Here is a 13,721-nt window from a genome sequence, read left to right as displayed (position 1 = left end):
TTGGAGTGCTGGGGGAGCTAATTCCTTCAGTCATGTGTATTAACTACGTATACTCCTCTGCAATAGTATACTTTATGTTTGAGTTCGCTCTTCCCTTTAATTTTGTGTACATTTTTTTGGTGAATGTGTCCCCCAGTTTATAAGAGAATCTTTTGTAGCTATTTTTCCTATAATTCTGTCTCAACAAGTGTCTTTGGTTTGAGCTAATTTTGTCCACAGGTTGACCACTGCAGTGACTTGTCCCTCCTATGGCATTATATTGATTTTGTTTCAGGCTATGTTATTTTTGGCTTAAAGTTAAATTATGTTTGCCTTTTATTGTATTGTATTCGAGTACTTCCCCTGACACTTCTAAAAATTAAAAAAAAATTGTTTGTTTTCAGTTTTCAACAATCCCTTCCATAAGTCTTACATTTTCTTCCCTTCCCTTCCCCATCCTTCCACGGGATGGCATGCACTTTTATAAGGGTTCCACGCATACATTCTTATAAAGCACATTTTTGCATTAGTCATGTTGCATAGAAGAATTAAATCGAATGGGATAAACCATGAAAAAAGTAAATCAAAATAAAACATAACAGAAAAGAACAGAGTCTACTTCATTTTGTGTCCTGATTCCATAGGTCTCTCTGTGGATGTGGATGGCATTCTGCCTCCAGAGTCCTTTGGGGATATTTTAGGTCCTTGCATTGCTGTGAAGGGCTTAGTCTATCAGAAACAGTTCTCCACACTGTGGCTGTTACTATGTGTAATATTCTCCTAGTTTTGCTCATTTCACTCAACATCAGTTCATAGGAAACTTTCCAGGTTTTTCTGAAGTCCAACTTCATCATTTCTTATAGTACAGGAGTGTTCCATTTCATTCACATACCACAACTTCTTCAGCCATTCCCCAATTGATGGGCATTCCCTCAATTTCCAGTTCTTGGCCACCACAAAGAGAACTGCTCTGAATATTTCTGTACATGTGGGACTTTTTCCTATTTTTATGATGTCTTTGGGATACAGCCCTAGTGGTGATATTGTGGAGTCACAGGGTATGCACATTTTTGTAGCCCTTTGGGCATAGTTTCAAATTGCTCTCCAGAATGGTTGGATTAGCTTACAGCTCCACCGAGAACGCCTTAGTGTTTCAATTCTCCCACATCTTCTCCAACATTTATCATCCTCCTATTTTTGTGATGTTAGCCAATCAGATAGGTGTGATGTGGTACCTCAGAGCTGTTTTGATTTGCATCTCTCTAATCAACAGTGATTTAGAGCATTTTTTCATATGATTATAGATAGCCTTAATTTCTTCCTCTGAAAACTGCCTGTTCAATCCCTTGACCAGTTATCAATAGAGGAATGACTTGTATTCTTGTAAATTTGACTCAGTTCTCTATTTATTTTAGAATTCAGGCCTTTATCAGAGACACTAGTTGTAAAAATTATCTCCCAGTTTTCTGCTTTCCTCCTAATCTTGGTTGCATTGGGTTTGTTTGTGCAAAACCTTTTCAATTTATTGTAATCAAAATTGTTTGTTTTGCATTTTGTAATGTTCTCTATCTCTTGCTTGGTCATAGATTTCTCCATTCTCCATAAATCTGCCAAGTACACAATTCCCTGCTCCCCCAATTTGTTTGTAGTATCAGCCTTTATACCTAGATCATGGATCCATTTGGACTTTTTTCTTGTGTACAGTGTCAGGCAAATGAGTGATTATGGAGTAAATCAGCACGCTCACTGGGGAAGGGAAAAGGAGAAAATCCACACATAAGAATTAAGGGTCCAAATGAGATTTATTAAGGACTAAAAAGCTGATCAAGGCCTTACCTGGAGAAGTGAGTCCAGGGTGATAGGGTCCTGAGAATCTGCATTCAGACCGGGGTGGAATAAATGGGACCTCTGAAGATACCTGCCCAAGTTGTGACTTTTGTGTGTGAAATGTCTCATATCTGACTTTTTTTAGGAACACTCTTGTCACCTTTGGAGGGTTCCTGGTTCGCGATTCATGGGGAAAAGTGTTACCTGTCACCTCTCTTTGCAGACCTGGATTTTATGATTTTTGAGCATGCTATTGAGTTGGTGGGACAAAGAAGGGAGAAGCATAAGCTGGGAAAGTGTCTAACTCATTTCTTGACTGATTTGTCTTGTGTCCTTATCTTGAGATAAGAAATGATTTTTCTGTGCCATGAAGGATTTCTGAGGATATCTGTCCTTGAGAAATTGTCAGATCATAAAAAGAACAAACATGTCAATCAACCCCATTTCTCTGTTTAAACTAAACCTTCCCCAAGAGGTTATCAGATTATAAAGTGAATTGATTTGCTTTCCTAGATAAAGGCTGTTAGGGTCATATATTGAGAAACAGAAGATAACTTAGAGGTCTTGGCATCCAATCCCCTGCTTTAATAGATGAAGGAAATAATGCAGAGGAGTGAAGTGATTTGACCAGTTTCATATAGTGAATATCTGGAGTAGTATTTGGATTCAAATCTCCCAGCCTGCAAAGTCAGAGAACAAAAGAGTTTCTATTTTATATTTGTAAGAACATAGAACAACATGTCTTTCACATGTGGTCTGGTTCAGTGTTTGATGGGTTAAATTTCTATATGAAAAAACAAAGCTCAGACTATGTCTGAACAGGAAAGATATGCTTGGGATGTGTTTGCCTCTTATGGATTTTCACTCTTTCCATATATGGGGGAATAAACTCATTCAGATTCTGGGAGGGAAGGTTAATAGAGCAAATGACCTTCAATTTATCTTCTTTTTAATTCTAGGTGTCCAAGACCATGGAGAAAGTGGAAGCTAATTTATATTTGGCACATGATTTCTGCTTTTAAAAGTTTGAGAGGTAGGAGTGGAATGGGAAGAAAGAAGCAGAGAGAGAAAGGAATACAGACACAGACACAGAGAAAGACAGAGATAGACTTTCTGGACAGCTTCTATTTTGCTCTCTACCCTAAAGACTCCCATGTCCCCCACCCCTGCCTTTTGGTGGGTGAGACCATCCTGTGATCAGTGGAGATTCTGAGGCCAGCAGGCATGGCTACACCCCAGGGACTGTCCTAATTTCTTGGTGTACTCTAGTTAATTTAACATGTGGATTTGAAATGGGCACTTTAGGACAGAAGAGTGAGGATGGAGATGATGGTGTTGTGGATATCAAATAGAGCTGGGAGCAGATGGGCCTGTGAGGAGAAGGGGTTTCATAGGTCCTTCTATGTGGACATTGGTGAAGTTAATAGGGTGTGGGTAGTGGGAGTCAGTCTTGCTAAATGGCCTTTATAAATGGACTCCAGCAGCTTCTGTCTTTGAAAGCAAGTTGCCTGGAGTGCCAAGAGTCACCTTAGCCCATGTGATGAAAGGTGAGAGGGGCATGCCAGGCATATGTGATACCTGACTAGATATGGAGGTGGTTTGGTAAAAAGCAGAGATAGTTTAGGGTCAGGCAAGTCTGTGGGTGGCAGATTGAGAGCCAGGGCTCAAAGCTGAGAATAGGGGTTTCATCCTGATGATGGGAAGTAATTCCTGGGATGAATTCAACACCCGTCAGTGAACTCAGGGTGATGGGCTGGTGTCAAAGGAGTTGTGTGTAATAGACTTTTTATTACTCTGGCCAGTTCTGACATTAGGATTCATTCTGTAATCTGAAGACGAGGAGAAGGCAGAAGTGCAAAATTGAGGCAGGCAGGTGTTGGAAGCCCTGAAGAACTTGGGCTTCAATGCCAAAAAGTATTGCCCATGGACGCCCAGATCTGGGCAGAAGTTCAGGAGCATCTGGATGCTCTGCAGAAATTTTCCTGAAGTGGACACTTGGGACTTGCCTGACTCTTTATTGGATTCATTTCCAGGTTTTCCTTCCTTCCATTTCTTGCTTTATTGATCTCTGACCCACTGTCTTTCCAGGTTGTGGACCTTGGTATCTTTCTGCCTGGTACTTTATAGGTCCTCCTCTTTCTCAGGAGCAAGTCCTTAACAATTTCCCCCGTCCTTTCAATGGGAATTCCTTCCCTCTTTCTTCTTGTTTCCCCTCACAGTGTGTATCCTTAACCTTTTCATACATCCTAGAGTATAAATTACTCTATACTTACCCAAATGTGAAGCCTACTTACCTTTTCTTTCCCCTGATGTAACATTTTCCTCTCTCACTTTCCTTCTCAAGTATGAACCCAGGTAAGCTGCTTTCCTCCCTCTCTCTCCTGTGCCTAGGTCCCTGAGGTTTCTGTGCTGCTCTCTGGTGAGGGTCTGAGGGCTGTGAAACCATGCCAAAGTATTCTTAGTGAACTGAGCCTTGTGGGGCTCGTAGACATGGTCACATACATTATAGGGGTGCCTGGTTCCACCTAGTGAAAACCAGTCAGTGTGTATGTTGCCTGTGGGCAGGGAATCCACAGTTCCAGTGGGAAGAAGGGGACCTGGGCTCACAGCCATACTCCATACTCCACAAATTCCCACTCCACAAGTCCTCTGCTGTCTCTGGTCACATTTGCTCCATGCATAATGTTGAGCGTACCTTTCAGCTGATATTGAAAGAGTACTTTTTAGGACAGAGTGAATGACAAAGAACTTCGTGATATTGTAAAGGGTTTCAGAGGAAGAAAGGGCCTTGTTAGATGACAAAGCAGAGTTGTACTATATAGCACTTTGGAGACCAACCAGTTGTGTAAATAGAACATTGGGCTGATAGTCAATCCGTTTTCAGAATGAAGGGCCTTCCAGGCCTTGGTGAACTTCTAAGCACTTGGAAATCATGATAGAAAAGAGGAAACAAACAAGCATTTCTTGAGCAGCTATTGCGTGCCAGGCAGTGTGCTAAGTCATTTGTGCTGAGCAACACAAACTGTCTTCTTGTGTCCTCACAACAACCGTGGGACATAGGTACTATTCTTCCCATTTTATAGTAGAAGACACTGAGGCAGGCAGAGGTAAAGTCCCTTGTCCAGGGTCCCATGACCATGAATTATCTGAGGTCATATTTGGACTGGGATCTTCTTGACTCCATGGCTGATCTTATCTACCCTAAGGTATCCCCTAATTTCCTAATTGTTTTGTAACTGATCAGATCTTTCTCCATCTAGGCATAAGATGTTTTTGTCATCCTTAGGTGTATGTTCTCCCCCCACACCCAGATTCACAGGTGGACAGACCTGAACAAGGTAGAAATGGAGCTCAGAAAGTGGCTGAAGGGGGACACCTGGGATTTTTCTGTTGTCTTGGATGGGCTCTGTTAGGGTTGCCAAGAGGATGACTATTCTGTCGCTGACTTCTGGTCTTATTCTGTTGTCTACTACCTTACAAATGAAGTAAACTCTCCATCAGAAAACAGCAGAGCTAGGAGCAGTGAGAGATTTCATCTAAGGCAAAGGTATTCCCATTCTATGCCCCTGTTTCGATGTACAGCACTGCATTTACTCATATGGCCAGGGGGGAGGATGGCTGACAGATGGGTTACAGACTCAGCATTATGGATCATATCAAAGATCAGGATATAGTGTTCCCAGAAAAAAGAAGACTGAAGAGGTTCATGCGATCTGTCTTAGAGGATCTGAAGGATTGTCCCCTAAGAGAGTGATTATATCTATCCTTCTTGTGAACAGTGGAACATATGAAGAGCTAAATTTAGGTTTGAGATAAGGAAAAACTTCCTGCAAATTCAAGCTTACTCCAAGTGGACCCCATTTCCTTGGAAAAAAGTGAGTCTTCTCATTTGAGGTCTTTATTTAAAGACTTGATGATCAGTCAAGCTGATGAGATCACCAATGGTATAGACAGAGAAGAGAAGAGTGCCCAGGACAGAACAATAACGGATACTTACAGTTAAAGGTCCTGATCTAGAAGAGGGTCCATTAAAGAGAAGAAGGACTTGTATGAAAGGAGAAGAACGAAGGGAGGCTTGTGTTCCCAAAACCTAGAATAAAGAGAATATCAAGGAGGGAAGAGTGATCAAAAGTGTCCAAGGCTGCAGAGAAGCCAAGATCAGAAAATCATGAGAGAATAACCATCTTTCAGGTGTTTTGTAAACAGGTTTCTTGTTCACTTACAGATTAGAGTAGGTGGTTGCTGAGGTATTTTTTGACTCTGAAATTCTAGGATTTGCCTGTAGCACTTTATATTTTTATCAGCTTTGCATGTATCAAAAATTTATCCTTTTATGTCAGTTATGTCTAGAAATGCTCCACCCTTCTACTTCCATAAATGAGCCTTCCCTTGTAAGAAAAAAAAGATGTTAGATAAACCATTGAAGCAGGGCTTACAACTGGCAATGTACATAAAAATTATCAGCTATTGTATCTTCCCTCTCTCATGAATGGTGAAAATTCTTTGTTTTTATTCCTTTCCAGGACCTGGAGGAATAATTTAGAACATCATTTTGGTATTCTACTTATTTCCATTATTGCAATAATGGTGTATATTTTCCTGTTGGATCGACTCCACTCTGAAGTAGTTCACAGAAGTCTTGTCACGTTTTTATGAATACCTCACTTTGTCATTTTTGTGATTCAATGTTATTCTTTTTCACTGTTGCATTTGCCACAGTTTAAATAGCTAATCCCTATTTGTGAGTGTCTAGTTTTTATTCACCCTGTCTTTGGATCATTCCCAAATGTATTTTACCCTATCCCTACTTATTAAATCGTCCCATCTAGCATTATTTTTAAAGAGAAGAAAAAGGAAGTTTGCTAAGACAAACCAATACATCAAGAGTTTGACAAGATATTCATGGTTCCACAACTTGTATCTCCAATGAAAGGGAGGAGGTACATTTTCTGATCTCTTCTTTTGAAAAAAGCTTGATAATTAATTGTAGCTACAGAGAATACAAGGGTTGTTTTGGCCATCATTTCTTACATTTAGATCACAGCCATTTTGCTTGTTGCTTTCTGTATTCCAAACGCTTCATTTTATGTTGATTAAGGATATCTTCATACGGTTTTCTCAATTCTCAACGTTTATATGCCTCGTTAAGCAGAAATATGCCCTAAAATTCATTCACAGCTACTTGATAGTCTGTTCACCAGTCAAGCAACATCTACTTTGTTTCCAGTTAGTCCTTTGCTACCAAAAAGCTGTTGATCAAATATATTTATCATTTTCTTCCATTTGATTAGGAAAATTTAACCGCTTTGAATTTAGGGGTATCATCGTTATTATTGTTATTCTGTCTGGTCATTTTCTCAGATGGGAGCATGTATTTTATTGTTTTTCATACAATCATTTCTTATCTTGAGATCAGATGGTATTCTTCAAGGCCTTGAAGAATTTCAGAGGAAATCTCTCCTGTCCAAATTGTCATGAGATCACGAAGAAAGCAAACATGTCAATCTTGCCTGTTTTTCTGATTTAACTCCTAACTCTCCAAAAGAAGTTCACAGATTATAAAGTCAATTGGTTTGCCTTCCTAGAATCTCTGAACTTGGGAGCATAAACTGAGAAGTAGAAGATAACGTAGAGGCCTTTGCATTTAACCCTTTCATGTGATGGATGAGGGAAATAATGCAGATGAATGAAGTGACTTGACCAATGTCGTACAGTGAGTACCTGGAGTAGTCTTTGGATGCAAATCTCACAGACTGCAAAGGTAGAGAACAAAAGACTTTATGTACTTTAAGAATACAGAGCAATATGATTTTCACAAGTTGCCTGATTCAGTGTTTGAAGGGCGAAATTTCCATGTGAGAAAACAAGCCTCTGAATATGTCAGAACAGGAAAGAGATTCTTGAGCTGTCATTGTTTGACTCTTGTGTGTTTTCATTCTCTCCACATGTTGGGGAATAAATCCTTTTAGACTTTGAGAGGACAGGTTGATAGAGAAAACGGCCTTCAATTTGCCTTCTTTTTCATTCTAGGGTGTCCTACAGCATGGAAACATCTGAAGCTGCTTTATCTTTGACATATAATTTCTGATCTTAAAAGTCTGACAGGTAGGAGCTCAGTGGGAAAGAGAAGCAGAGCTAGAAAGAAATTCAGACCCAAATCCAGATGCAGAGTAAGACAGAGATAGAACCTTATGGGCAGCTTCTGCTTTCCTCTCTATCTCTGCTCCCCTTTTTTACTTAGATCATCCTGTAATCCGTGGAGGTTCTGAAAACAGCAGGCATGGCTGCACCCCAGGTACTGTCCTAATTTCTGGGTCTACTTGGTAGCTTCCAGGTAACATCAAGTGCAGCATTGAAATATGCACTTTAGGGCAGAAGAGTGCGGATAGAGATGAAGGAGTTGAAGATGTCAACTAGAACTGTGAGGGGATTGGTCTTTTGAGAGGATGGGGTTCATGGATCCTTCCATGTTGACACTGCTGAGGTAGAGGGTGTAAGTTTTACTAATTGGCCTCTGTAAAGGGCCTCTACCAGCCTCTGTCTTTTGAAGCAAGTTGCCTGAAGTGTCAATATGATGAAAGGAGAGAGGTTTGTTCTGGACAGATGTGATACATGACTTGATTTGGTGGTGGTTTGGTAAAAAACAGAGAAAGTTTTGGGTCAGGTGGGTCCATGAGGAATTGATTGAGAGCCAGAGCTAGAAACGTAGATAAGGGGTCTCAGCTTGATGGTGTGAAGAAGTGCCTGGAATGAATTCAACACTCTCCAGTCAAATCAGGGCGAAGGAATTGAGCTTAATCAGGTGTCTTTTACAAACCTGTTAGTATTCTGGGCAGTTCTGGTATCAGGATCCATTTTGGAATCTCAGACAAAGAGAAGGCAGCAGTGAAAAATCGAGGGGAGTATGTCTTGAAAGCGCTGAAGGGATTGTGCCTCAATGCCAGAAACGTATAGGGCCTTGAAAGTTTTGGTCTGGGAGGAACCCAGGAGCATGTGGATGCTCTGCAGAAATTTCCCTGAAGTAGATGCCTGGGATTTGCCTACCTCCTTATGGGACTGAATTCCAGTCTTTCGTTGCTTCCATTTTTTTTCTTCCTTGATCTCTAACCCACTGTCTTTCCAAGATGTGGACAACGAATATCTTCCCTCCAGGTATCTAACAGATCCTCCTCTTCGCCAGGAGTAAGTCATTATCCCTTTCCCATCCTTCTCTCAATGGAAATTCCACCTCACTTTGTTCTTTTTTCCCCAAGGTGTGAATCCTCACCCTGCTCCTACCTCTTAGAGTATATCTTCTATTCCTTTTTTTAAAACATTTTTTATTTAAAAAAGTTAAAAATATGTAATTTATTTATTTTTCAGTTTTCAGCGTTGTCTTCCACAAGAATTTGAATTCAAAATTTCTCCACACCTCTCCCTACCCCTCACCCCAGGACAGTATACATCCATCCATTCCTCCAACCTGTCCTCCTTTTTGTTACCCCACTTCCTTCTTCCCTCACCTTCCCATTATTTTTCTGTAGGATTTAATAGATTTATATACCCCATTGTCAGTACGTGTTATTTTTAATTGCAATTAAAAACAATTTTTAATATTCATTATTAAAGCTTTGAGTTCCAAATTCCCTCTCTTCCTCCCTCCCCACCCATCCTCACTGAGAAAGCAATTCACTATGCATCATATATGTGCAGCCATGCCAAGCATTTCCATAAGAGTTATGTAGTGAAAAACTAACAACTTTTCCCTATGTCCTATTCTGCTCTCCATTTATTCAGCCCTCTCCCTTGATCTGTCCTCCCCCAATACAGTTTGCTTCTGATTATCCATGTAACCAATTTGGTGTCTCTTCTTTTAGCTTATCTCTCCTGTTGCCTTCCCCTCTACCTTCCTAAAGGATAAATTAGATTTCTGTATCCAATTGAGTGTGTGTTATTCCTTCCTTAAGGCAAATCCCCTGAGAGTAAGGCTCACTTAATCACTTTCATCTCCAGCCTCTTCCCCTACACTGTAAAAATTCTTTCTTGCCTCCTTTATGTGAGATGGTTTGTTACATTTTTTCTCTCTGTTCTCCTCCTGCTAGTACATTAGACTCAGCAATTATTTCATTTTTTAGGTACTCTTCTTTCAAAATCAGCTCATGTTGTGCCATCGATCGATGTTCACATACAAACATATGTACATATATAATACATATACACAAACACATGGATATAAACATTCTTACACATGTATAATACACACAGAGATATATACTTATATGCACACATACATATATGTATACATATGTACATACATCCATATATGTGTAACTACCCTAATACTGAAAAAGATCTTGTGAGTTACAAATATCATCTTTTCATGTAGGAATGTAAACAGTTCAGCTTTAAGAAGCTCCTTATGGCTTCTCTTTCTTGTTTACCTTTTCCTATTTCTCTTGATTCTTGCATTTGAAAGTCAAATTTTCTATTCAGCTCTGGTCTTTTCCACAAGAATACTTGGAAATCCTTCATTTCATTGAAATTCCATTTTTTCCCCTGAAGTATTATACTCTTGTTTCTTTGGTTTTGATTCTATCTCCTTTGATCTCTGGAATATCATGTTCCACAGCATTCAATTCCTTAGTATAGAAGCTACTAAATCCTGTATTATCCTGATTGTATTTCCACATTGCTTGAATTGTTTCATTCTAGCTCCTTGCAATACATTGCCCTTGACCTGGGAAGTCTGGAATTTGACTATAATATTCCTAGGAGTTTTCCTTTTGGGGTCTCTTTCAAGAAGTGGTGAATTCTTTCCTTTTCCATTTTACCATCTGGTTCTAGAATATAAGGGTAGCTTTCTTGAGAATTTCTTGGAAGTTTATGTCTAAGCTCTATTTGATAAAATTTTTCAGGTATACCAATAATTTTAAGATTGTGTCTCCTGCTTCTAGTTTTCAAGTCATTTGTTTTTTTCAATGAGTTAGCACACATTGTCTTCTATTTTTTCATTCCTTTGATTTTGTTTTATAATTTCTCCATTTCTTATGAAGTCAGTAGCTTCCATCTGCTCCAGTTGAATTTGAAAGAACTATTTTCTATAGTGGGATTTTGGACTTTCTTTTCCATTTGGCTAATTTTGCTTTGGAAGGCATTTTTCTTCTCATTGGCTTTTTGGATCTCTTTTGCCATTTAGATTATTTTTTGGGTCTCCTTTACCAATCTCTTGATTCGTATCTCATGATTCTCTTGCATCACTCTCAATTCTCTTTCCAGTTTTTCCTCCACCTCTTTTACTTGATTTTCAAAATTCTTTTTGCTCTTGCATGGATTGAGACAATTGCATATTTTTTGATGTTTTCCATGTTGCTGTCTCTGGCAAGGGAATCCAGAGCTCCATTTTGAGGAACAGGACCTGGATTCACAGCCAGGCTGTACACTTCACATAATCCCACTCCACATCCCTTGCTGTCTCCTCAACATCCTTGTTCCATGCATAATGCGGATGCTACCACGTAGCTGCTATTGAGAGTTCCTGTGAGGACACAATGAATGACAAAGAATGGCGAAACTGTAAAGGATTTGGGAGGAATAATGAGATTTGTAGATGACAATGCAGAGTTATTCTTTAAAGCACTTTGGAGACCAATCAGCTGCGTAAATACGTCATTGGGCTGATAGTCAGTGGGTTTTCAGAGTGTGTAATTTGAGGTCAATAAAAGTTTTACAATTTCTTTAAAAACAGTTTGAATAGAATTTCACCCATTATGTGAAAGAAATGGAATAATGGCAGGAATTTAAATTTACATAGTACCTACTAAGTACAAGGCATTTTATTCAGAGATTTTCTGAAGTACTGTCTCACTAGTATCTCATTCTTCAAGCAGTGTAATGTTAGTAGCGAGCAGGTGAATCATGCTAAAAGGCTACTCAAATAACACATCCATTTCAGAAATTTGGTTCATCTCAAGTAACCAGTTATCATTGGGCTCTTTTGATCTTCTCTTTGTGGCAAGTATTCCACATCATTTCTCTGAGAAACAGGGATCATCACAGCTATGTCTTGACTTTTGCCATTTCTCGTTTTTCAGATTCAACCACTTCTTTATTTTATTGAAGCTCTTGGAGAGGCAAATAGTGCTTTCTTATCTTTGTACTTTGTTTTAATTGGGTTTGTAAGTGTGGCAAGTCTACTAAATCAGCCATAGATCAAGCAATTAATTCCATGGTAGAGGCGTGGCTGGACACAAATGCCCAATTCCAAACTCTTGCTAGTATATACAAGCCTCATGGGGAGAGACCAATGTCTCTTCAAACAATCTGACGTATACTTCTGGTGCAGACTTTTTGCACTTATTATAAAGATTTTGATTCGTTATTTTTACCTGGTTAAGGTAATAAGGGATCAGTGATTTTGTGTGATTGATCCATGGCTTCCTCTTCCCCACTCTTAATAGGTATTAATTTTGTCTTTTATTTACACCAGTTTTTTTTCTTATCTGTGAGACATATTCATGTTTCTTTGTGATGTGCAGTACAAACCTTCCATCTGTCTTCTTGAAGGCAGTGCTCATGACATACAGAAATGAAACTCTGAATCCAAGTCATTCTCCATAAAATTTTGAATGAATCCTCTCTGATTTTTAGGAGCTTGAAAGGAGGGCACTGAATGCAGATATCTTACACATTTCTAGTTTTACTTCTGGGAATATTGTTGTCCAGTCATGTCCAACTCTCTGTGACCTCCTATGGGTTTTTCCTGGCAAAGATATTGAAAAGAATTGACAGTTGGTTCTGCACCTCCTTTTACAATCGAAGAACTGAGGTCAAAAAAGATTAAGTGACTTGACCAAGGCCAAACAAGTAGTAAGGGTCTGAGGCCATATTTGAATTGAGGAAGATGAGTCTTCCTGACTCTGGCCCCAGTAATCTATTCACTGGGCTACATATCTGTCTTTGGCAAAATGGGCCTCTAAAAATGAGTGATTATGGAGTATATCAGCACACTCATTGGGGAAAGGAAAAGGAGAAAATCCACATATAAGAATTAAGTGTCCAAATGAGATTTACTCAGGCATGGTCTAAAAAAGCTTACCAAGCCCTCAGCAGGACTGGAGAAATCAGGCCAGGCTAATAGGGTCCTTCAAGTCTGTATCCAGAAAGAGGTGGAATAAATGAGACCTGTGAAGATGCCTGCCCAACTTGTCACTTTTGTGTGTGAAATGTTTCATATCCGACATTTTTTATGAATGCTCTGTCACCTTTGGGGGGTTCCTGGTTCTTGAATCATGGGAAAAAAGTTTTACCTGTCTCCTCTCTTTGCAGACCTCCTATGATTTTTGAGCATGCTATTGAGTTAATGGGACAAAGAAGGGAGAAGGAGAAGCTGGGAAAGTGTCTGACTCGTCTCTTGACTAATATATCTTGTGTCCTTATCTTGAGATAGTATATGATTTTTTCCAGGCCATGAAGGATTTCTGAGGAAATCTGTCCTGGAAAAATTGTCAGATCATAAAAAGAACAAACATGTCAATCACTCGCAATTTTCTGATTAAACTCAACCCTCCCAAAGATGATTTCAGATTACAAAGTGAATTGGTTTGCTTTCCTAGATAAAGGCTGTTAGGATCATAAACTGAGGAATAGATGATAATTTAAAGGCCTTTGTATTCAACCCCTTCCTTTGATGGATGAAGGAAATAATGCAGAGGAGTGAAGTGATTTGGACAGCATCATATAGTGAGTATCTGAAGTAGTATTTGGATGTATATCTCCCAGACTGCAGCATCAGAGAACAGAGGAGTTTCTGTTTTGTATTTGTAAGAGTGTAAAACATCATGTCTTTCACATATGGTCTGGTTCGGTCTTTGATCTGTGAAATTTCCACATGATAAAAGAAACCTCAGAATATGTCTGAATGGAAAAGAGATGTTTGG

Source organism: Notamacropus eugenii, chromosome 5 (assembly GCF_028372415.1).
Source record: "Notamacropus eugenii isolate mMacEug1 chromosome 5, mMacEug1.pri_v2, whole genome shotgun sequence".
NCBI classification, from domain to species: Eukaryota; Metazoa; Chordata; class Mammalia; order Diprotodontia; family Macropodidae; genus Notamacropus; species Notamacropus eugenii.
Note: the sequence above shows the minus strand (reverse complement) of the source record.